This window comes from Numida meleagris, chromosome 4 (genome assembly GCF_002078875.1).
Source record: "Numida meleagris isolate 19003 breed g44 Domestic line chromosome 4, NumMel1.0, whole genome shotgun sequence".
NCBI classification, from domain to species: Eukaryota; Metazoa; Chordata; class Aves; order Galliformes; family Numididae; genus Numida; species Numida meleagris.
Window position 1 is genome coordinate 19225839 of NC_034412.1, and position 25324 is coordinate 19251162.

Sequence of the window (25324 nt, forward strand, 5' to 3'; positions counted from 1 at the left end):
GTGCGCCAGTGAACTTTACTGAAATCCAACAGAGCTGCATCTGCCCAAAGGTGAGGGCAAGGGGAAGCAAGGAGGCTGCACAGCATTGCCCTTTCCTGCTTCATATAACAAAGACTTACACTACACTGGACAAGGGACTTGTCCCAGAGCATCCTACTCTCCTCTAGTTGATGAATGCTTTCCCACAGCACACATAATGGTAAAACAAGCTCTTTGCATTCTGAATTATACCACAGGGCTTTTGCCTGAAAATGTGTCATTTGAGAATGGGAGGATCTGTCTATCTACTCATAAGAAAGAGGCTGATGTATGGAACAGGGCTGGAGATGCCTTTCTCCAACCAGGCTGACACAAGTCAATCACAAATCCCCAGGAGTTATGCTCTCATACAGCCAATGGCAGAACTCCTCTCTGCCTAGAATGTGTGGTATTTTCTCAGCTCAGCCATGATCATTTTCATAGCAAGACTAAGGAAAGAAAAGGAAAAACTGTATTACACCCCACAAGACACATAAGGGACCATAAACCAAACACAAGTCTTGAAAAAGCTGAGTACTACTTCCGTAGGTCCTTCATTTCTATAGCTTGGCCTTGTCAATGAAGTTTGAGAAATATGAACAGCTTAGAGAGACTCATGGGGCGAAGGACGAGCAGAAGACTGTGAGTAGAGCTCATTGAGGGCAGCCCGGTGAAGGACTCTGGGGTCCTGACAGACAAAAAGCCGGACATGAGCCATCAGTGTGCTCTTGCAGCCCAGAAGGCCAACAGTATCCTGGGCTGCATAAACAGAGAGGTGGCCAGCAGGGAGAGGGAGGGGATTGTCCCCCTCTGCTCTGCCCTCACAAGGCCCCAGCTGGAGCACTGTGTCCAGGCATGCTTCCTCCAATTCAGGAGGGATGCAGAGCTGTTGGAGTGGGTCCAGAAGAGGGGCACGAGGATGATCAGAGGGCTGAAGCACTTCTCCTGTGAGGAAAGGCTGAGGGAGTTGGGCTTGTTCTGCTTGGAGAAGAGAAGGGGAGCCCTTCCAACCCGAGCCATTCTATTGATCTTTGACTAGGACTTCTGCCATATTTTTTTCTTTCAAAACCCACACTTTTTCCTTTCAAATAGGATGGCCAGAAATCTATCCCTGAATACAGTGAGCACTTGAAATGCATATGCCTTTAATGTGCAAATCCTATATCACAAAAGGGAATAACTAATGAGCCACTATTTTAATGAACCAAGTTAAAATGGCAAGGTGACATCCCTCATTTAAGGGAATGAATTCTTAATGCCATTGCAAAATGAGCCACTCCTTCTCCTGGGAAAGGAAGACAATATTGGTTTGAGATTAAGTCCTACAACCCCAAGCAGTACGTAGCAAAGCAGCAAGGTAACCTTTAAACACACAATAAAAAAACATCAAGGTAGTACTCACTATCTCTTCTCATACTCCCCACTTGCAGTGGGTTTGCTAGCAGCGGGGGCTGCAGGGTCTCTCCGAGGGGAGGGCGGGGCTCCCCCAGTGGGACACATCCGGAAGGTTCTGGCCAGTTCCAGCTCAGGCTCAGTCAATTGGCTGCTGGTGCCGCAGGGCCCGCAGATCTGACGAAGGGCAGGTGAGAGGGGAGGAAGCACGAGCAGCACTATGCAATACTTGAAATTTTAATCGATATATTTTATATGTGAGATGAGTTTCCCTGGGATGGTTGGTTAATTCAACAGATCGTATTTTTCCCTTTTGAAGATCACAGAAACTTATTTCTCTCCCACTCTGCAGCGTTATTCAAGATAGTGCTCTGTGCAGTTAATTAACCTGGGGATCTGAAGACAATCCACAAGTAGCACTAAATTCCTGCACACTGCTGCTTGGGCTCCCATAAATCCCTGATTCATATTGACAAGCCCGATCTAAATTCCAGTCTATAGGAATCTTTCTATTAACTTGCGTGCACTTTTTGAATCATTTCAAAACTCCTCTGACTGCACAACTTTTCTCAAAGCAGTATTAAAAAGGGTGAGGGGGTTCTAACTTTATGCTTTCAATTTCCCAAACCTAATAGTAACGTGAGATGGACAAAACTGCATCATTCAGTCTACTGAACTGACAGATCTGATCTTCATTTGTTTATGGACAATATTGCAAGAGGAACTGTTTCAGTGGGGTTATATTTCTCCTAAAGCCCTGGCTCATTAGCAGGATTCTGCAAGCAGACAATTAATGGACAGGACACCAGTTCTCAGCAGGCAAGCCTCACTGTCACTGTGAAAAGAAGGGAGATCCTCCAGAATTATGTAAACAATTTTCATAAATGTTGCAAAGAGCTACAGACAAGTATTTAACTAACCTTTCTTGCTGGGAAGTGAAGGAAGTTTGAATCATCATCTGGCCATGGAAACAAACCAGAGAAGTGCAAGGCTTTGATTTCCTGAGTGGGTAGGACTCTGCAGCAGATTGCTGATAACCTCACTTTGCAAAAGCCCATAAGCTAGAAAGATGGAACACGACTGCAAGAGAAATGAACAGCAGCTCTGAAAATAGGCAAATAATTTATTCAGAACCAGTCGTTCATTACTGTTCACAAAGAAATTGTGAGAGTCTTAAAACGCATTCATTATTTCAAATTGTTCCATTTATTTCTTCAACAAATAAGATACGTGTTCTGAAGATATTCAAGTTGTGAAGTGTACCATTGACTATTCCATTCAGAATCTGAATTGTCTTGGATAGCTGAATTATTTGCATAATTTAATTACATAACACAGGGCAGGAAAATCGAGCTTTTAATCACAATGAGTAATGCTTACTCAAGGAAGAAGTCCTATTGAAATCCAAAGAGTAAAGACTTGTAAACATTAGAAAATGACTCAGAATCTGACCTTATTCATAGTTGGTGTTCTGAGGTATTTTTACTCCTCGTTTTTCAAATGCATACATGTCTGCACAGTTTTGTCAGGGAGCAATAACAAATACCTTTTGACTTGCATAGTCAGCCAGCATGGTGCCAATTCAAAACTGAAATACTATGAAGAAGGACCTGATGTTCAATGACTCAGGTGGAGGAAGGAGAGAGGGAAAATACCTTTTTCTCCAGAGTCTCTATGTTAATGAAGTACAACTATTCACTCTTTTTAAAAAGTGGTGTTCAAATCCGTTTCCAAAGTTAGGTAAATGTCAGTAGGATAAAAGTCTAAAATATCAAATGAAAAATAAGAGCTGCATCCGATTAGCTTTTAGCACCACAAAAAAAAAAAATTATGAGCTGTTATGTCATCATTTTCTAGAGGTTTTTAGGAAGAATCTAAATTGTTATGTGGGAAGAGCACTAAAAGAAGAAATTACAAACATATGCTAACTTGTGGTGTTTTGTATGCCAGCTAACACCACCCCCCAATAAATTAGATGAACTCAACAAGCAATATTCTTTATTAAGCATTACAAAGGAGACAGCAACACAATGAATTGACAAAAAAACCCTCTGCAACCTAACAAGAGTGATGGCATGAATCTGAAATGAAAGTGTAGCTGCAAACTGCAATCAGCAGAGACACCACTATTCAATTCCAGCACTGCAGTATCAGAATCTGTCAGTGGGCATCTGTGACCCACACATGCACTTGTAAAGAAAAGAGTATGGGTGGACTGGAAGAGACGGAAACAAGTGAATGACTTTTTAAATTTAGAGGGGAAAAAAAAGGAAAGAAAAAAAATGAAAAGAAAGGAAAAAAAAATAACTACACTCTCCCAAGAATGTGGTTTCAGCACCAAGGAATTTGAACTGAATCATCATCAGTTTTGTCAGCCATTTCAGTTAGGTATTTCCAACTTTCCTTGAGGAGGAAAAGGTTTAAACCTATTTTGTTCTATTTAGAGATGGAGCCAAAGCAACACCAAAAGCAGGTCTAGCCAGTAATTTGACTGTCAAGCTATTTTTCTCCCATCATTATTATTTCAGTTTGTACCTGCTTGAGTAGAGTTTTGCCCACATCTGTTATGTCTGGTTCATTAGAAGAGCCTGCTAATAAATAAACTGTTTTAATAATAGAGTTTTGGGTCTTGCACTAGAACAAAGTTATCATCTATATCTTAGTCCTTTTATCCTCCTTTTATGTGGAGGATGTAAGTTCCTTTTGTGGAGGATTTCATAACTTCATTTTGCTTTTCTGGGGAACAAACCTCTGGGTTGGAAAACTTCTCTAGATATTGAAAGCATTGTTCCACATGAAAATGTTTCAGAGTTGAGGGACTTAGCGGGGAGCGCTTTGCAAGTTCACAGCAGGGCAAAAGAGGTAAAAGCACTGTCAGCTTTTCATATCCAGACATAGTGCTCACTCCAAAGCACTGAGGGGATGTGGGTTTTCTGGTGGCGGCAGTGGTTTGGGTTTTCTTCTTTGTTTTAACAAATACAGTCTCTTAGATCTAACATTCAGACTTCAGGTCTCTGAACCTCTCAATTAGACTTGTGCAAATGCACCAGGTGCATTTATGCTCTGCTCCTTCCCTCCTCCCCTTTGATTCTCCCTTCCTGCTTCCTCAGCCTCGCAGTGAAGCCTCTCAGTCTTGGCAAGAGCTGTTGTACTCCAGCCAGCTGCTGCTTCAGACCCAGGTTGAGCTTTCAAGGCATAGACCTCAAGCAGGGTGGGGTGGAATCACAAAGCACAAACCTGAGCCAAGGCGCTGAGGCCCTGGGAGAGCACATCATGCAGGTGCTGGTGTATGAGGGAGCCTCGCTGTGTGCACCACTGATACAAGGAACTACATCCGACCAAGCATGATCAGATATCAGCATGGTCATGCTTTGCCAAAATCAGCACATCCCGTTTTTCTAAACCACACTGGATCAGGCTTTTCCACTGAATTTGAGCCAGTGTTACTTTCGGTTAATTCATGAAACTCAGCTAACCCTTGTTTAGATTAGTTCCTTGGTTCTCTCTCCCATATAACATGTTAACCTTGCACTGAGGCCTAAGGGAATCATCCCAGCAGCACGGAATAGAGGAAGCCATTCAGCTTCCCTGGGTCTCCAGCTGGCAGCGTTAATCCTCAGGGCTCCAGAGTTAAATCTGCTCCCACAGGCACATTACTTGTATGAAAAAAGAATTTTCAGATTTGACAGGGACAAATAGCAGATCTGCATTCAATTCATTCAAGCAAAAGTGTTCTATTTTTCATTCACTCAATTACATGCTATCAGTTGCTCTTTCCTTTAAGAGAACCTGAATTTGATACAGAGAAAAGCTGGTGCAGTGAGCTGCCCTCACAGAAAGGGTAACACCTAAGCCTGATGGAAATCTGTGAGAGCAACTGCTTCTGCTGCACCTCCTACCAGTTGGCATACTCAAGTATAAAGCTACTTTCCAGGACTTCAATGAAGCAGTGGTGGATGCACAGGGGAATGGACGAGACAAACTTCACCCTTACAATAGCACGGGAAGAAAAAGTTAAAAGAAGGTCCCTAGTATACATTCTACACGCTTAAATGCCCAGAGGCACTGCATTTGGCTTCCTGTACCTCATGTTTTACCTTTTTACTTACCCCTAGTGGTTCATTATTGCAGGCCTTTAACTTGTGAGAACAAGACTCACCATTCCCCCTGGGAGTTTCGCCGCTGCCCTCTCACTCCCTGTTCCTCCCTTTTTTGTTTATCATCTTGTAACTACCTCTCCCAGGTTGGGAAAGGAGGTAAGAGGCAACGTTTTTATCATGCTTTCCCCCTCCTCCACAGTCTCTTTGCAGAATTGTGTTGCTCTTAACAGGAGAAACACTACCATAAGGTGAAGACTCGAGCCAGGTAGGGTTCATTTAGAAAGCAGAAAGAAACCCACAGGCCAACCGAACAGCACAGGGATATCCACACCATCTTCAATCTGAAACACCGGCTGCAACCTGCCCAAGTCCATCCCTCCCTATGAATCTGCCTGCAGTTCAAGCGGATCAGGCTCCAAATGCCCCATGCCTGCACATCTACACTTCTCTGCAGGGTTTAAGCAGAGGCTTTTATACAGTAAGGGTGAGTTCAGAAGCAGACGTTTACAAACATGATGCGCTAAAAAGAACCCCCTTTTCTATTAGCATCAGTCATATATTAAATGTACTCAATAAACCTGATTATATTTCCGAGTCATTTATTTAACACATTTATCTTGCTTTTCCCTCTACCAATCTTTTTGCCTACCTTAATGGCTGAGAAAAGTGGGTTTTGAATGTAAAGAGCCCTCTATATTAATCTGAAAAATATTTTACTATTTCTGACCTTATTCTTCCCTCTGTGGGGTAACAGGTAGCTTCTTGCCCTCCTAGCAGGAAGAAGTGATACAAGGTTTGAAGCAGCAAATTCAGCTTTCTCCATTGGATCCCACTACCTTTAACTTCCACAGGAAACAGAACAGATGTCTGAAAGAATATGGGAAGTCAGGCTCAAGGGAGAGAAAAGTGGTTGAAGAAGAAAAATGAAAAAAAAAAAAAAAAATCTTTCAACATGTATTCATTTTCCTAGTGGATGCAATAGTGTGTGCTGCACGTGTTTTCTCTTCTAGAAATAAATAATTTGCAGGTATGTGGAGTTCAGCTACAACAAATCTTTCAAACCAAAGCAACATTTTCTTTGTATGATTAATATGTTACATTACAGCTTGCTTATAAATTAAAGGAACAGAATATGATGTGCTGCAAAGGAGTTGTATATTTTCCCTGCTAAGCTACAGGGCCTGTAAATCATTTCCACCGCACTTCATTTTTAATTTGAATTCATAAAAGGTTGTACATTTCTTTGTGGTTTTAAACAAAACAAAACAAAAAAAGAAAATGATTAAAGGCTGCAAACTTATATGTTTATTAAAGGAAAAAAACATGCTGATCTGAAGCTTCAGGAATTAAAATATATGTAAAATATAAGGAAGGCGAACAAATAAGATATCTAGTTAACCCCTGGGAATTTAAGTGAAGTTTGAGGCCTCCCACTGTATATGCATCAGCACTTGGCCAGGACAAAGTGGTAAGGGAAGGCAAGGGTGAGAACTGGAAGGTCTGGAACAGGAGTGCCCTCCACAATCCTCCACTACCCAGGTCAGGAATTTTTTAAAGACAGTTTAGCCAATTGGTAGCTAATCATCTGAAGAGGTGGAGCTCAGTTTCTCATAAGTGCAGGTTATTTCTCATCCTATGTGCAGGTTCACAGTGACACATTTGATAGCTGGCCCTTTGATATCCAGACCATTAGTGTAATGTAACTTTCCAACTTGTAGCAATAAACCAAAAAATTCAGGTTGAAACTACACCATGGTTTTGATGGACACTTGGAGGTTTTATTTCAGAGTTGTGTTTTTAAAGCAATTATGAGGGAGTTCTTTTATCTGAAATTAAAAACTAAATGACATAACTTCCTATGAGATGCCAATCGTAGTTTCTGCCCACCTGTAGATATTCTGGTCCTATATATTTAAGTAAATTTGACTTTCAAACATAAACATAACCTCAGTGAGGCCAGATCCCAAGAGAAGACTTGGATCTTACTTTTGTAGCCTCAAGGTTATGTGAGTATAGGAAAGTTCTGAGATAGGCTTTAGTAATGCTCTGTATAGGTGAAGCATTAGTGTTAAGGTAAAGGTCATGCTTCCATTGAATAGCGACTCTATATTCACATTCTGTTTATTATACTTCCCACCTAATTTAAGGAGACATCACCATCACTAATATGTCAGTCAGAAGGAGGAAGTAATTTTAGTCACACTAGCAAGAAAATCATTAAAATGATATCAAACAAACTTTGCAAAATACTTTCTATTACGTATGTAGCAAGTTAAATGTCAGCTGCCTTAATGGCTCTTTCAATAACGTATTATATCTGTCAGTAACAAATTTAGAGAAGTGTAATATCAATGAAGACGATGGCCCTGACTCTGCATTGTCTGATTTCAGTAGGAATGTGTTTCAAAAAAGCACATACTTAAATTTTTTCTGATGCACCAGAGTAGTTCAAAACTCTTTTCATCTCCTACCTAAAACTGCTGTAGTGCTAACAGCAGCAGATCAAACTTTTCAGAATGTACTGGAAGTCTACAGTGAAAACTGCACAATGCATTTTTCCAAATGGAAACAGTTCCCAGCTCACATTCTAATCTCTGGGATTCCCATTTCTAAAGCAGCAAAATTAGCCCAGAGGAGAAGGATATGGTAATGAAGACCCACGCTTTGCTCAGAGCATTTTAAGTTGTACCAATTCCATTTCATAGAGAAAGGAGAGCTACAAAAATTGTATGAGTATACATTTTGCCTGTATACTATTTGCCTGGCAATGCTGACATTTTCTTAGAGAATGCTGTGCAGAGAACCCAGGCTTATCCTTCAGAAAATACTCCTGCAGCATGTATGTGTGCAGTGTGACTGTATAAAATCAGAAATCTTAAAATTCAGATAACAAAAAAAACCAAAATCCCACAACTATACACCATCACGCTTTCATTATTTTTTTTAAGGCAGAAGAAAGTAGAAAACCAACAAACTGGCAAATAGTTTTAAGTTTGAAAAGATTATCAACTTTACTTTATGATGCAATTTTCTTGGTCTGATTTGGTCAGTAGGGACAGTTCCTTCTCAATGCAGTAAATGATCCTGGATTCAACTGAAGAACCCATCAGGTTCCAGCACACAGTTCCACAGCCAAGTGGTGATCACGACATGTATGTGCTTTCATGAAAGCAATTCCCATTCTGCACTGGTACTTCACGGGGACAATGGGTCCCACCCAGGTTTAGAGAGCCTAACTGCAGAGAGTAGGCCTCAAGACTCACACTCTTTAGAGCATGCTGGAGTTTGTATACATAAACAAACTTAAATAAGTTTAACATTTGAAACTTTATACCATAGTAGGTGAGATTTTCTACATCTCAGCCAGAATCAGCAAGCCTGCATTTCTGCATGTCTGCAGTGAGCGTAGGGAAGCCCTAGACAGCAGGACCCAACAGGCTGCTTGAAGAATCGTATTTATATCAGGCGCTCAAAGAATGTTGTTTTGCTTGGCATTTCCTGCCTGACTGGTTCTCTTCCTAACAACCGACCTTTGTTTGTCTTAATTTGTTTACTTTCTCTGTGATTGCAGTAAAAGCCAACGTCTTCCTAAGAAGCAATTTGGAGAAAACAATACAAGACAGGAAAGCAACTCATAACAATGTCCAACAAACTGAGCTTGTAACGTTTCTTTTGGGACACTGGCAAGCTAACAAGCAATCTCCTAAATACAATGAAAATATTTAAGTAAGCACAAAAGCCTACATGATGCTAAATGGACACCTCTTGCACAAAAACTCCTTAGTCACAATTTAGCACAAAAGAAGCAGTTGTAAAAATCTCTAGACGGCCAACAAGCTTTTGTCACTTTGATGCAAAGTAACAGTACTGATTTATTTATTTTTTAAAGTTCAAGTTTGTGTTTTCTCACTTAGAGATCCACTCTGCTATTAACTTGTTTTTATTTCGGGCTACATTCAAGTTATAAAGCCTTCCTTTGAACTCAGCAGACAGTGCAAGCACAGAATCAGTTCATAAACTAAGGTCGGCCACAATGAAGTCTCACAACAGACCTCATTTGCTGCAGTGTTTATTCATCTTGTTATGAAGATGAATTGTATTGAACCTCCTGCTACAGTTCAGAACTTTTTAATGATTACAAGAATTACAAGAAATAGGAGATGGGAGTAGCCACCAGGGAGGCAAAATTGTCCATGATATTAGGACTTACAACAGGTTAGACAGATTCTAATATGCTACAGGAAAAGAATGTTCTTTGAAAGAAACTTGTGTGGAACATAGTATTGCAATATTTTTGTTAACTATATTATGTATTCTAAAGCTAAATGAATAAAGGTGACATCACACAAGCTTAGAATATAACCCAATCAAAGTAGCTGGGAGGAAAAGAACAGAGAAGAGAGAAGAAGAAGAGAGAAGAGAAAGCACTTGCCCAGCACCTGGCACAGCACTCCAGATCTGTCTCATCAGGGCTGAGTAGAGGGGAAGGATCACCTCTCTTGGCCTACTGGCAACACTTATCCTAATGTAACCCAGAGGCTGTTGCCTTGCTTCCCACAAGGATATAGTGCAGGTCCGTGGCCTGTCTGGTGCTCACCAGGACTCCCAGGTATTTTTCTGCAAAACTGCTTTCCAGCCAGTCAGTGCCCAGTCTGTCTGTGTGCAGGTGGTTGTTGCTCCCGACAGGCAGAATTCGCACTTCCATTTATTAAACTTCATGAGATTCCTGTCCACAGCAGTACAACCAGTGGGACAGTCTCTCTGTAGTTGTGTATCATCTGCACATTTGTTGAGGGTGCATTCTGTCCCACTGCACAGGTCATTTATGAAGATGTTAAACAGTGTGGGTGCCTGCATCAACCCCAACCATGGTGTTACACCACCAATGACTGGTCTTTAGCTGGGCTTTGTGACACCAATCACACCCCTGAGCCCGACAGTGCAACCTCGCTGTCCATTTGGCTAGCCTAAGCTTTATCAGTCGTCTATGAGGATATTAAAGAACACAGTGTCAAAAAAACTTGCTGAAATCAAGATAAACAATATCTCCTTTTCTCAGATCAAAACACACTAGTTTTCTGTACAGCCTGCAGCCACTGTACGCTTTTTCTAATGCACTGTTCTTTCTTTAAGCTCAGTCTTAAAAAGCCTTACAAGCCCACCATTAAAAACAAAAAAAAAAAAACAACAACAAAAAATCCCACAATGGATTTAAAGCAAGTTTCAGTTATTTAAGGAAGATGTATGACCGAGTACATGCACTTCTAAAACTAACTGCAAAATCAAATAATACCAGTGTGTAAATATTAGTTATGGTTCAGACATTAAACTGAAAGTTAGGCATGAAGTGAACATACTGACACTCCTCACGTTCTAAACATACTGTATCTGCTATCTCACAACCTGGTTGAAGATCCAATGCAAATTCATATTTTCTTATTTATTTTGATGAGCTCACAACCAAATCGCTAAGTTTCACTGTGAATCATCTATCAGAAACACTAAGTTCTTTACACACCATCTTCTAATAGAGATTGGAGACACGATCTGACCAGAAGTCCCTGGTTTAAAAGCATGAGGCAATAAAAAGATGCCTCCTGCGAGAATTTGCATCAGTTCAAGAGGACAGAAGATCAGCCATAAAACAATCCAAAACAAGACTTTCTGATCTAACTCAAAAAAAAAAAAAAAAAACTAACAAAAAAAAAAACATTCAAACATTTCCCAGAAGCACCATGTGCAAATTCTCTGGAGAGCAAAATGCTTTTTCCAGTTAAGGTTCTGGTAAAACCCTCTGCAAACAGAAGTCCCCTAGAAACACACAGTATTGATCAAAATAAATCCAACTTCAATTTGTAAACCCAAAAGCCACTGAGGTATTTCCAGCTCTAGGAACAGAGATGCAAACATGACAATCTATATAAGGTGAAAACCAGAGCTTAAGAGTAGTTCAGATCTACAGAAAATGACTCTGCTTTTCTTAAGGTTCAGAAGGATTTTGCTTCCATTTCCACCCCCATTTCCATTCCCATGCTTACCATTTGGAATTGATCTGTAAGTAGATAGGCTGCACCCCCTTCAGCCACAGTCAGGTCCATAGTGGGACTGCTGAGTACAGGATCTTCCTCTGGTGGGAAAGCACTTTGTAGATCTCTCATTGGTACTCTAGATGACCAGCTGTACTTTTAGAGCATTTTCACAGTTTTCCCAGTAGCTTTTAGAACAGCCTTCTAGAATTCTGAAGTTCACATTCGTGTCCACCATTGTAGTGCAGTTAGCAGCTCTTATGAGAAGGAAATAAACCCCATACTGTCTGGCGAACGCACTGGTAAGCCCTCCAGTCTGAGTATAGTTTTGCACCATTCTGAGGAGGAGAAAAAAAAAAAAAAACCCTGATGTGTATTAGTTAATTTTCAGAAACTTCAAGGACATCTACAAGATATGTTAAATTCCCACAAAGCTGTAAAAACAACTCAAAATGTACAAGAATAGCACATGCACATGCAAAAAACACAGACCGTATGACTTTTTGTAATGTCAAGAGGTAGCAACAGCAGGACTATTCCAGGAGGGAAAAGGAGCCAGGAGATGTGGGCGACCATGGCAGCAGCAGGACTCTGCCCTTCCCAGCAGGACAGAGCCCCAGCAACCCCACGCTGGGCAAGCAGAGCATGGCAGTAACAGCTGGCCCCATCAGAACTCCAGCAGTCATCAGGCAAAGGCAAGATAACAAGCCAGGACTGAGATCAAACAAGGAAATCGAAACAACAATTCAGAAACAGCAAGGAAAACACTAAAAGCCTAGGGCTGTGCTTAAATGGGGCTTCCTGGAACACAGGCTTCCATGGGTGCGGGTAAGGCTCCCAAATGAGGCTGGTGATGGTAATCAAAGCACACAAATCCTTGACAAGTAATCTGATTTAATATTTAAAAAAATATCAAGGACAATAATTTTTTTTCCTATTTGTCATTCTTCTCATGTCTGGGGCCCAGCCACCTCTTCTCAAACAGTAAATGTGGCAAACAGATCCACAGGTAAGAACTGTCCTTCAAAGAAAGTGTGACTGTCCAAATAAATTGTGTTTAAATACAGCCCGCTTCACAGGACTAGAGTGCCTAGGGAGTAAGGCAGGATGCTGCACAGGTATGAAAATCATTTTGGAGCTTATACCACATACTCCTTAACCCAAAATTATGTTTTTCTTCTAAAGTCCTGCCCGAATGCACTATCTCCATCTGGCTGCACAGAGAGGAAAATAATAATGAAAGTTCTGAAGCCTCAGCTGAGAGATTTATTATTAACTTCATATTTGCTCCCTTTTCTTTGTAATTCATCTTTACCGATAATCCTATACCATATACCCTAGCACCTAAATGTGGAGTAAAGTATCTTTAATCGCATATTGTCCTTGATAATTCATTTTGCTACTATCCTAAAAGGCTGTGCTCAAAAGGAATCATCTTCCTGAGATAAAGACTGAATCACAGTATGACTCACTTAATATTTTCTTTCATTAAAGGACTGTATTCCATTTGCTCTCTGTTTAAGTTTCATAATAGACCTTACTTCAACCACTTTAGTTCTAAGATTTGCACACTGTACAGTCAACATGTTGCAGGTTGATTTACTACTACACAAAACATTTTGAGTTCTCCGAAAAAGCTTTGAAGGTTTTAATATCAGAATCTATCTTTTTTTTAATTAAAATAAAACCTAATTAAAGTCTAAAATGAATGATGTGGATTTTCTCTCTGTTAGACATCCCTATTTGCATTTTATGAAAGATCGTTGGCACGGTAGCATGCCATTTGATTCAGTTTAGTTCAAGGATGTCCCACTGAAATTTGTCTCTTTACCTACCAGCTGCTTGCCCCAAAAAGGCTACATTTGTTTTCCAAATCAGGTGCCCACGGCCTAAAAGTTTAGACAGATTTCATTACCCAAGGTAGATAAAGCATAAAAGCGTAGAGTTAGTACCAGTTGCTCCACTGAACCATACCTTTGCTTTGCTTTGTCTCCACCTCCAGTGACACTGATTACAAGACATTGTTCCTACATGTGAGAAGCATCCTTCAGTACCAGAAACCCTTCATTAACCATCTTCCCCTTCAGGTGTTCTTTATTTGTTCCCAGGTACTTTGCTCAGAGGAAACTCACTAAAGCATAGCAGTGTTCATAACAACAAGTGAATTTTAATTATCTCCATCCAAGGAAAACAGTCTTAAAATTGCAACCAGAGCAATTATGGCATTTTAGCTGACAACAATGGGATGGTATTTTGCTATTGGAGGCACATTTCAAGGGGTTCCTTGTTTTAAGGCACTGACCCCTACTGACTTTGTATCAATACAGAATGGAAAGCTCATCTACGGCCTAAAAAGTAGCACTGTTGTCTGCCACAAATATTTTAGGGAGAACATTTTTCTACTAGAAGAGAAAGGAAATGGATTGGTAAATTATAATCAAGAGAGAATGCATAAGGTCAGAAAAATAAAACTTTTATCACTATAAACTTTACTGTGAGGGTGACAGAGCCCTGGAACAAGCTGCCCAGAGGGATGGTGGGATTGCCTTCTCTGGAGATACTCAAAACCCACCTGAATGCTTTCCTGTATGACCTGTTGTAGGGAATGTGTTTTAGCAAGGGATTTGGACTAAATGATCTCCAGAGGTCCCTTCCAAACCCCCTCTAATTCTGTGACTATGTGATAAAACCTCCGACACTCAGTCTTTGCAAGTAATTTGTGAAGAAAATATGAATTCAGTGACCATGAGTGAATATAGATTTAAACGTCCAGAAGAATTCATATAGAGAACTTTTATCAAAAGTGATTCCTAACAGGTCAGTCTTGCAGCTGTTCAGAGTGATGGCTTGTATTCTCCACCTGTTTCACTTCCTATGCAAATGAGGCACACTGACCAGGAATGTGAAGTGGATCTTTATCAGTGACAAAGCCATTCACATGACAAATGGAATCCTCTGATTTTGGGCAACAAAAATCCATCCTTTAGGAAACCCTCCAAGTGGCAGTCCCAGTCATATGCATGCCTTCAAACCTTTCCCTTAAAATCCTCCTTTCTCCTGCAGAACAGTCCTTTCTCTCCTATGCTTTAGGTTTCTACATACACTCCATGAGAGAGAACTCAGTCTGTCTCCACCAGACTTAAATTAAAAATCTGTGTTCTCAGAGACAATTCTTGAACTGTTATCCCGAGCACAAGCTTGCTTCAGTCTGTCCAAGTCCCTTCGATATAAATGCCTTCTTTATTTCTGAAAATATTCATTATTCCTTAGAAGCCGCCCTAAACCTCATTTTCCTTCCTTTTTTTTCCTGTACACTTCACAAAGCGGAAGTAGGGATTTCTTCCAGAGAGATGGGGCTATGTCAAGCCGTAACATAAGACTGAGTATCAAGTTTTTCCCTTCAGTCACATAAAGGAATGTCTAAAAACATTTTTCCTTTTGTTCCTGTGGACTGCATCTCCTACAGAGCTTTCACAACTGCCTCCACTAGACCCAAGTAGAGCTTAATCAAAAGGAACTGAAAAAGCTAAATTAATGTCATAAATTATCTTTATATCAACTTATTTATTTCAAAATTAATATAACAGATAACTGATATTGATCTATTTATTTATCTATCAAGCCTCCTCCATGTAGGCCATATAAACCATACAGAATCTATATGGAAGGACCAATGAAATTCTCAGCTATTGTATTTTATATTTTTTTTCATACAAGTCACTGGAATTTCTCTGAATTGTACCTGCTGAGCCTGTGATGGAAAACAGTCAATTGTGGATTTAGTGTGGAAAAGGTAGGAAAGACAGAATTGAGTATTATTCTGTTAGCTCTTATCTGTTAAATCTCAATTTGTTCTGCTGCTTTTCTGAAATGAAACCAGTTGGTAAGTCCTTTATGATTACTACTTACGTTAAGTGAATCTCCCTACTGACTGTTCTATTCTACCTACTACAGTACCAAAGGACTAAATGCTTTTTCCTTACAACGCTTCTCTGAATATGAAAAGTGGTATAGTAGGTCTCTTTCTATTGCTAGTCCAGAGTTGTTCCATTTTATGTACACGTTGCTACGAGATTTTCAGTTAGTTCACTTTACTGCATAGAAGGAAATGGGTAAAGGAAAGGGGAAAAATGGGGAATAAGGCTTGCCTTAGAGTGAGTCACTGAGTTCCTCTCTAAAACCATGGTCCCACATTCCATGTTTCTCTACTAGCTTTTCAAAACATTTGGGAGGATTTCTTCTGTTCCCACGCAGTAGAGCATGCAGAACTATTTTAATGCCACTGATGTCATCTGTCTGGACTGTAGTAAGGCCTTTAACATGGTGCCCCATAGTATCCTTCTCTCCAAATTGGAAAGATATGGATTTGATGATAGACTGTTCAGTGGATGAGGAACTGGTTGAAAGATCATAACCAGAGAGTGGTGGTCAATGGCTTAATGTCCACATGGAGATCAGTGACAAGCGGTGTCCATCAGGGGTCAGTACTGGGAGCAGTGCTCTTTAGTATCTTCATCACTGACATCAACAGTGGGATCAAGTGCACCCTCAGCAAGCTTGCAGATGACACTGAGCTGAGTGGTGCAGTTGACATGCTCCAGAGATGGGATGCCAGCCAGAGAGTCCTAGACAGGCTCAAGCAGTGGGCTCATGTGAACCTCATGAAGTTCAGCAAATCCAAGTGCAAAGTCTTGCACTGGGATCATGGCAACCCCCACTATCAGTACAAGCTGGGGGATATAAGGATTGAGCACAGTCCTGCTGAAAAGGACTTGGGAGTACTTGTGGACAGCAGGCTGGACACGAGCCTGCAATGTACCCTCACAGCCCAGAAAGCCAACCATATCCTGGGCTGCATCGAAAGAAGCGTGGCCAGCAGGCTGAAGGGAGGCGATGCTGCCCCTCTACTCTGCGCTGATGAGACCTCACTTGGAGTACTGTGTCCATATGTGGAGTTCTCAGTACAGGAGAGACGCAGACCTATTGGAACATGTCAGAGGAGGGCCACAAAAGTGCTCCAAGGGACTGTCCCCTGTGAGGACAGACTGAGAACTAGGGCTGCTCAGCCAGGAGAAGAAAAGGCTCTGAGGAGGCTTGATAGTGACCTTTCAATATCTAAAGGGGGGCTGTAAGAAAGAAGGGGACAGACTCTTTAGCAGGGTCTGTTGTGATACGACAAGGGGAGATGATTTCAAACTAAAATAGGGGAGATTTAGATTGGATATAAGGAAGAAATTTTTTACAATAAGAGTGGTGAAGCACTGGCACAGGTTGTCCAGAGAGGTGGTGGATGCTCCATCCCTGTAGACGTCCAAAGGCAGGCTGGCTGTACCAGGCTCTGAGCACCCTGATCTAGCTGTAGATGTCCCTGTTCATTTCAGGGGATTTGGACCAGATGGCCTTTGAAGGTCCCTTCCAACTCAAACGATTCTGTGATTCTATGAATGCTAATTAACAGCTAAGAGAGGCAATTCTTTTGTTCTACTTCCTTAGGAAATAATACGGGAAATTGAATTGTTCTGAAGATATCCATGTCAGTGAATGTCACTGAAAACAAATGCATCTTAATTTGGAAGGTTTCAATCCAAGATTGCAAAAATTTCTGGGCCAGCAGATGGGAAAATTATCCAGAACAGCCAGATTCATACATTTTGTGTGAAGTACATCAGCTGTGGAGCTTGATGCACTGATTTCAGCACTATCTGACATTAGTGCACTCCATGTGCATCCCTGCTCATGGCAGAGGGTTGGAACAAGATGATCTTTAAGATCCCTTCCAACACAAACCATTCTATGAGTCCATGATTCTATTATGTAGAAAAGAGCTACTGTCTCCAATTTAGGTTTGTAAAACCAAGGTGTAGAGAAGTCAGTTCGGATACCAGCAGTGGACTGCTCACCATATTTCAGGCTCGTATATTTAGCATCACTTTTCTTGGGAATCAACAGAGTATGAATTTCCTCTCAGCATTGCCCATTGCTTAACATCTGATTTCCATTAATTGTATTTTGCTGATCACCCAGTCAGCCATCACATTTTGCATTGCTCTGTGACAGCTTCCTTGTGTTAAGAAACAGTTTTTGTTGTTTTTGTTGTGGGTTTTTTTTTTTTTTGAATTATTTGCAGGTTTCCAAGTTCTGTTTTTCTATAAATTTAAATTATATCTGGCTAGCGGTATCCCATGATTTGGCTTAGATAGGGGGTGGAGCAGAACTAAATACTTTGAGATGTCAGAAGGATTCAGAAGCTAAGAGAGAAGCAAGACATAAATATCTACTGGCCACAGAAAGCGGTAAGGAGCACTGCTACTTGTGAGAGGGAAAAGTTATTTGATAGGAGAGAAAGTTTAAAGGTTTCTGAGCACTGAGTTGCTGGGAGTTGACTGTGAAGTGAGAAAGGCAGGTACAAATCCCCTCAGCCTGCACTGTGGTTATCACTATCACCGGTGCTGCAGAAAGCTTTCCCTGGCCTCAATCCATCAGCATGAGAGCGTGTTTCTTGGGCACTGCTGAGACATCCAATGATGAATAAGAGACACCTCAGCAGAGAGGCAGGGATATATGACTGCCATGTAAGGTATGTGAAACGTGCTCTTCATAACACTCCCTTTATTTTCTTTGCAATAGTCTGTACCTTTTTGGAGCTAAAGAGCCCTAATTTGACTGTTTACTTTCAGTCCTGCCCTTTCCAAGGTTATATGTGGAGATGATTCTCCCCTCTTGCTGGCAGAACAGTCATTATAGTCACCAATCTTTGCTGAGTAGCATGCCGTGTCCAGACCTAGCTTACATGGATGGGTGGTCCTAACCACATGACAGAGACGATGAGCCTGTAGTTAGCTGCCCTGCCATGCCAGTCAGGTTCTTTGGTTGACTGGTATTGTGATTAACGTAAACATGCCCTTAAGAAACTAGAAAATAAAATGTGCCTGGTAAAATTCAAATATGTAATTTTCTTTTATCCACTGGCCAGGGTTAGGAACAAATAACTGTATGTAGAGAAAGAATTATACTAACCTCATTAAAAATAACTTGACAGGAAATAGAGTATTATTTTCCACAAAATTGGGCTATGAGCAAAATAATAAAACATACTATCTTTTCTTTAGCAATTCAGTGTAATTTCTCTTATATTGCTGGGACATTTACAATACAGTGCGTGTATCTTGATAAAAACCTCTCTCTTGAAAGCATGCTCAGCATTAGCTGGTGGCAGACGAGGTAAAGGTGAGGTTATACTTCAGTCTACTCTTAGGTATATCCTCTACAGAAGTCAACAAATAGGACTGTTTAGTGATTCTGAAGTGATTTTCAAAATCCTGGATTGGTATTTAACCTAATTCTACAGATAGTGTTTATTTAAAATGTATTGGGCCAGCTGATACATGATTCATATTAAGGCTAAATACATTTAGTTGTTTTTCTGATCTACTAGTCTCTCTTCCACAGTTTGGTAGCTGATTTGATATTCAGTATATCATAGATAACTATCTTGTTATAGCTGAAAAAATGTGCATTTGGAAATGTTCATTAATACCATTATCATTAATTGGTTCTTATCTGAATCTCAGTGTTGCAGGGACTCTTCAGATTAAATGACAGATTGTAGTTCATCTTTTTCAAGTAAAATTTTAATAGCACCCACACATTTCAAATCAAGCCTAAAGGGCCGGATCCAGCTCTCGTACTGATTTAAGTACCAAGTGACAGAGTTCAAGCTATGCTTACTTTACACCAAGATATTAGAGAACAGAACCTATACCGGTTTGCTTCTATTGCATCTAGTACAAAATTATACCGAGGTGTCTCAATCTTTGGAGGGGAAGAACACACACCGAAATTCAGTTCATCTTGGCTTTTACTGGACTCAGTTGCTGAGGTGCATAGACAAATTCTGGAAAAAGTCTGAGCTCAGGTAAATCAATAGCGGAGTCACGTGCTTGAAGTTGAAGCCTCCCTTGTTTTGAACGTCACCTACCCACTCTGATGCCCTTGAGTTATCCTCCACTGGTGTAGTCCTGGCACGGGAAGGCAACTGAGACACCAACTGACTGCAGCTCTGGATCTGGCCTTAAGAATACACGGGAACAGGTGTGTCTAGGATGGTCATGCATCAGATGCTGCATGTTCAATGGCCTTTTACACACCTAAACTGCACCTGCAGTGCATTGCTAAGCTGTCTGTAACATAAAACAACCCAGTAATTGGAATAGCAGCTGGCTTGTGACCCATTAAGACTCACCCTCATACTGCTCCCCTCACTCGAATTGTTTCTGAGCATCTAAGTGAAACACTTGCTAAAAGGACAGGCAAAGGAAACCACAGGAGTCATTCTAAAACCCTGAAATAGAGAATTCATTCACTTTTCCCGACACTGAATAAGTCCTCAAATTACAGTGGTTATCTGACTCCCAGGCTCCGCATCAGAATGCAGAAAGCTTAAGGAGTGTTTTCTCATACATAAAGCTACAGCTCATCTGATTAAAAGCAAATTACTGTCTTGATCCAACTTGCAGGATTAAGCATCTCCTGGAGGGATGAAATGAGTCCTATAATATACTTATTAATAATCATAAGGGACAATAGATGTAAGAATTATTTTGTCTTGGCCAGTGTATTAATTTAATTTTTGACTTCTCTAATGCAACATAAAAAAGAGTGTGCTGCAGCAAAGGAATTGCACTTAACCATCCAGCTGGTGCAGTCCTCTACAACAGAGACTTTTGTTCAGAACAGTCATATCAAAGCAGCCATTTGAAAAATTCTAGCAAAGGAAATTTGTTGAAAATCTGGTAAATTCTAGCAGAGAGCAAAGCATTTGTCTGCTCATATGCACACGTGTTAAAGGAGGAAGGAAACTCTTCTCTCTTTTAATCCTGTAGGAATAAAATCCTTCAGAAGACTTTCACATAGAGAATGTCACCTTCCTCTTAACTTAGCAGGTTCCACCCTGCCAAACTGACACCTAAAGCAGTATTTAAGCAAAAAAAAAAAAAAAAAACCCACACACAACTCTCTTCTTCCCTTTCCAAAACCCAGCCCTTGATCGATAAAAGTCAAAGCATTTACTGTGTATGCAAATCACATTGGTTACTCAGCTTTTCCAACAGAGAAATGCCATGCTGAGATGGGAGCAAAATGCAACTTAAAGCCTTAAACATGCTCTGTAGTGCACAATATGCTCTTTCAGACTCTGTGAGCAAATCTACTCCTAAAGTACAATATATAAACGTGCCTCACACACAAGCACTATTCTTTCTAATGAAAAAACAATAATAATAAAAAACTTTTCCTCTAATAAAATTACTAGTAAAAATGATCATTAATGGCAGGCTTTATAATAAATTCTGCTGCCCTCCTGCTGTCCTCTGCACCTGCTGACTGTCTGGCATAGTCTGCCTCCTGCCTTGTCCAGCTGTTTCAAATGATACTTTACTTGGCAGTGCTTTTTCACAACAAGAGTTCTGGGAGGCTGATTCTCCTCGAAGTATGCTCAGTATGGAACCGCCCCTCTTTGTCCTTAGAGCACATAAAGGAAGCCGGACTCACCTGTTCTTTTCCTGCTAGCCCAAACTTCCCATTTACTGGTAGCACTTTACAGCAACGCATCATCCCAAATTGGCAGTAAACGCAGTGGAGTCCACCACAGGTCAATCCTGCCAAAAAAAATTGGATGAAATTATTTTAGTAATCTCCACCTCATCCTCCCTGCTACAATGAATGTAATTTAGGAAATAAAAACATAATGTGGTTTCTCAGGCTTTGTTGATCCCCAGGTACCACAATAATTGGCAGGGCAGCACTCACAGCCCAAGTTTTACCATTCGAACAGGAAATCTCCTCATTGTGGATTTAATACAGTGTGTACTAACAAAGAGGGTGAAAGTGAGATTCACCTTGTTGAATATAGTGAGTCTGTTTTAAGTAGTGGCAGGGCAAAGTCTGAACTCACCCTCTGAGTAGTGAAAATGGTTCAGATAAATATTGAAGTCGCCCATCAGATGCAGTGACTGGAGGTTTGTGGCATTTCCATGCAGACTGTATACAGCAGATAGTATGCTCTAAATTCAGCAGGGGGATGATCTGCCTTCTGTACAGCACTGCTTTTATTTGAGCCAGCGCCAGTGAGCCATGGGGCTCCCTGCCACCTAACAATAAGAAACACAAATTACAGCTGCAAATGGTCTTTTTAGCATAAACAGCACTTCCAGCCGTCTCTGATTCTGCTCTTCCCTAATCCATATTTACTGCTTTGGGGGACAAATTTCTCCAATTTCCCTGCCACTATTTGCATGAGTGCAGCTGTCTTTACAGAGATATGATGAATTACGTGAAAATAAAGAATGAGCATATGAAAAGAATATGAAAACAATTAAACAAGACCAACATTACAGGTGTATCTTCCCCATTCCTGAGTATCAGATGCAGACTGCCTTTGTTTCCCACTCTCAACTGATAAGGGGAAATTCCAAACTCATTTTAGGCAATAGTAATTCTCCCATTGGTTTCCATACGTTTCAGAGCACAGGTAAGAAAAGAAGATCTGTCACAGTTACAAAACGTTTCTATGATTCCACAAGGAATCATCTGAAAACCAGTTCTAGACAGTAGAAGTAGTAGTACCCTTGAGAAAGAAGAAATTGTGCTATACAGTCCTATACTTCTGATGCCAGCTCTTTATTTTCTAAGCTCCTAATCTTCTCATCCTTGTTGCTGACCACTCAAGAAAGGGAACATACGATCTAGAAAGTTGTTTAGCCCAGGAAGAGGCAGGAAATACAAAACAGAAACATATTCACATATCAAAAGGCTAGTTCAGCCTCCTTGCTCTACTAAGTTCCAGAGCTTACCTCCTAAAATCTTGACTATATTTTCCTCTTGAAAAGACTGCTATTGAAAATCAACGGAAGCATTCTTGTAATATTTGAAAGATGTAAACTTAATCAAGTATCTTCATAGTGCTTTCCTGAACTATTTGATCTTATGTACACACATGCAGGTTCTGCAGTCCAAGTGCACTGCAAAGTTATACTATACCTCTTAGGGCTCACATAAAGACTCAGTTGCAGAACAGCCTGAGTTTCTATGTTACAATAGAGTTAAACAGGTATTGCTTTTGAAGCTAAAAGTCTGTGATCATTTTTTTTTTTAATCAGATGCCAGCCAATGTTATGGTGATGGCCAGCTAATACCAAAAATAGCTAATTAATGTCCCATGAACCACAAGTCAGTTGGAAGTCCATTTCAGAGAGCATCCTTTGATGACCTTTTCCTGAGCTCCCATATCTACATAATGGTAAGATTTCAAACTGTAATAGAACCACAGAATCCTTAGAGTTGGAAGGGACCCTTAAAGGTCATCTAGTCCAACTCCCCTGCAATGAACAGGGACATGCACAGCTAGATCCAGTTGCCCAGGGCCTGATACAGCCTCGCCTGGAAAGTCTCCAGGGATGGGGCATCCACCATGTCTCTGGGCAACCTGTTCCAGTACCTTACCACCCTCACTGTAAAAGACTTTTTCCTTTTATCCAAACTAAATCTACCCTCTTTAAACTTTATTCTCCATGCTTTAATGGCAGAGTTTTCCATGATGAAAGACAGTTTCGAAGAACTTCTCCCCTCCTGTGTGACCACTTTCTAGACTACTCCCCTCCCCATTTTCATTCTTAGAAATTCACCTAAAAGCCTTTGCAAGAAAATAATATTGCAAGCTGCAGGACGGGAGCAGGTGTTTGCTCTGGGATTATCACAACCCTTCCCTCTTGAAAACTCTTAAAAGGCACAGAAACTAAAATTGACACTCAAATAAAAAAGAAAAACACACAATAGGTCCTTGTGGAAGGGGGTTACACAGTACCCCAGGGTATGGAGATATATGTAGTGACGAACTAAGATCCTACATTAGAAATGAAGGATCACAGAGGCAGCACAGTGGGTGGAAAATACAGAACAACTGAGAAAGAATTATTCTTTGCACTTCTGGAAAGGGACAGAGACTGTAAAGCTGTAGAACAGGGAGCCCTGCAGCGGCCGGTGCCACAGGTTGGGCAGGGGCTGCAGTGGCCTAGCACGGGGACAGAAAGATGCTCCACCTTGGTACGCTGGGGGATGCATAGGCAGGGCATTGGCAGCTGGGCAGCACCGAACCAACTCTCACAGGGCACGGCCTTGTCACGCCAGTGTGGGAAACCTGCAAACCACGGGAAGGGGTTAGAGGAGTTCCTGGCAATATGCAGTGCATTTCCAGGGCCTCCTGGGCAGGAGGAGATCAGAAGTGCTCTTTTCAGCCATGGGAACAAAAGGCATTCAGCAAGCACTCAGCCACATGTGCAATGACTCTGGGAAGGAGCACTCCTCCCATGCTGTGCTGCAGGGCCCTGGTCCTCCTCCCTCTCATCACCTCCTGTCTGGATTTAGGTGGAGATGGGAGAAAGGGAATGGCTGTAATGATCGTGCTGACATGGCTGAAGTACTATCAGGCAATAATGCATAAACAACTCATTACTTTATTATATGGATGGTGGAAGGCAACAGCCCCATCCTAGGCAGCACCAGCCCTGCTATGTCGAGGCCACATTAAAAGGGGCAGCCATCAGCTCCAGGAACAACACTGCAGTTGTCACAGCCATGTCAGAAGAGTAGAACACCAGTGACGGCTCTGTTCCATCACAGGCTTGGTATCACAGCAACGTGGAATGTTGAAGACAAGGGCAGTACCAGCCAGAGATCCCCGCCCAGCATCTGAGCGATGGCTGTGGCAGTCAGGAGCAGCCCATGAGGATGGACGGCAAGTTGCTCCTCCCTTGTTGCTCCTCTTCTGCCTTACAGCCAGACACAGGGACAGAGGAGCGGCAGGATGAAAAGCCAATCCTGTCCTCATGCAGATTCATCTCCCAACAGGAGGGCAACTCTCTACAAGACAGATAAGTCGGTCCTGAATTATTTCCCACCTTGATCCTACGTGACACAAGAAGCGTTCTATAATCACCATACCCCTGTCTCAAGGTTTTTCCCCGGATTCCTGAGACGTGTCCCCACTGCAGGTGCCGGCACCCAACCTGCTGATTGAGTTTCCCCATTCCACACAGGTTTAGGGACATACAAGGCCCCACATGGCCAAGGAAATGCCGGGGAGACAAGAAACCCGGTGAGCAGGGCCCTTACAAGAAGGGCAGCAAGGGGAAGCAGGGCAGGTGGACAGTCCTAACTTCATTCCATCTACCTTCTAGATGGAAATTCCTGCACAAATATCAACAGATGACCAAAAATTATGCAGCTCAGCCCTCCAACATAGTGTCCATGCTGCTTCAGAAAAGTATGTCAGCCCAACACTGGACATTCAGACAGTGATGGAACCCGAGCAGGAAACATACCTGTCCTCAGCTCTCCAACTGTGCACCCTGATATACAGAACAGGGAAGTCAGCAGCAAATGATACCCTTTTCTCTGTCCTCCAGGACCCGGGAAGCTCCCCAAGATCCCCCTGACAATACCACAAAATTTCATCCAGGTTTGCTGAGACCAGGTCGCACCGCAGGTGCAGGAGCCACACATACTGATTGCAGCAGCCCATTCAACAAATAGCTATGGAAATGGCTGACCCATGGGCCACCTGGTGAGCAGGGCCATGACAGGGAGGGCAGCAAGGGGAAGCAGGGCAGGTGGCCGGTCCCATCATCCTTTCTATGTACCTTGTAGATGGACATTCCTGCACAAATGCCAACAGATGACAAAAAATTCTGGAGCTCAGCCCTCCAACATAGTGTCCATGCTCCTTGAGAAAGG

The 25324-nt window shown here is 41.6% G+C and overlaps 1 long non-coding RNA gene across 1 annotated transcript; it reads left to right on the plus strand.

Moving 5' to 3' along the window:
• On the plus strand, nucleotides 24598–25317 carry LOC110398783. The gene is made up of 3 exons (XR_002438611.1): nucleotides 24598–24686; nucleotides 24769–24854; nucleotides 24997–25317. It is a non-coding gene; the product is annotated as an uncharacterized LOC110398783 (long non-coding RNA).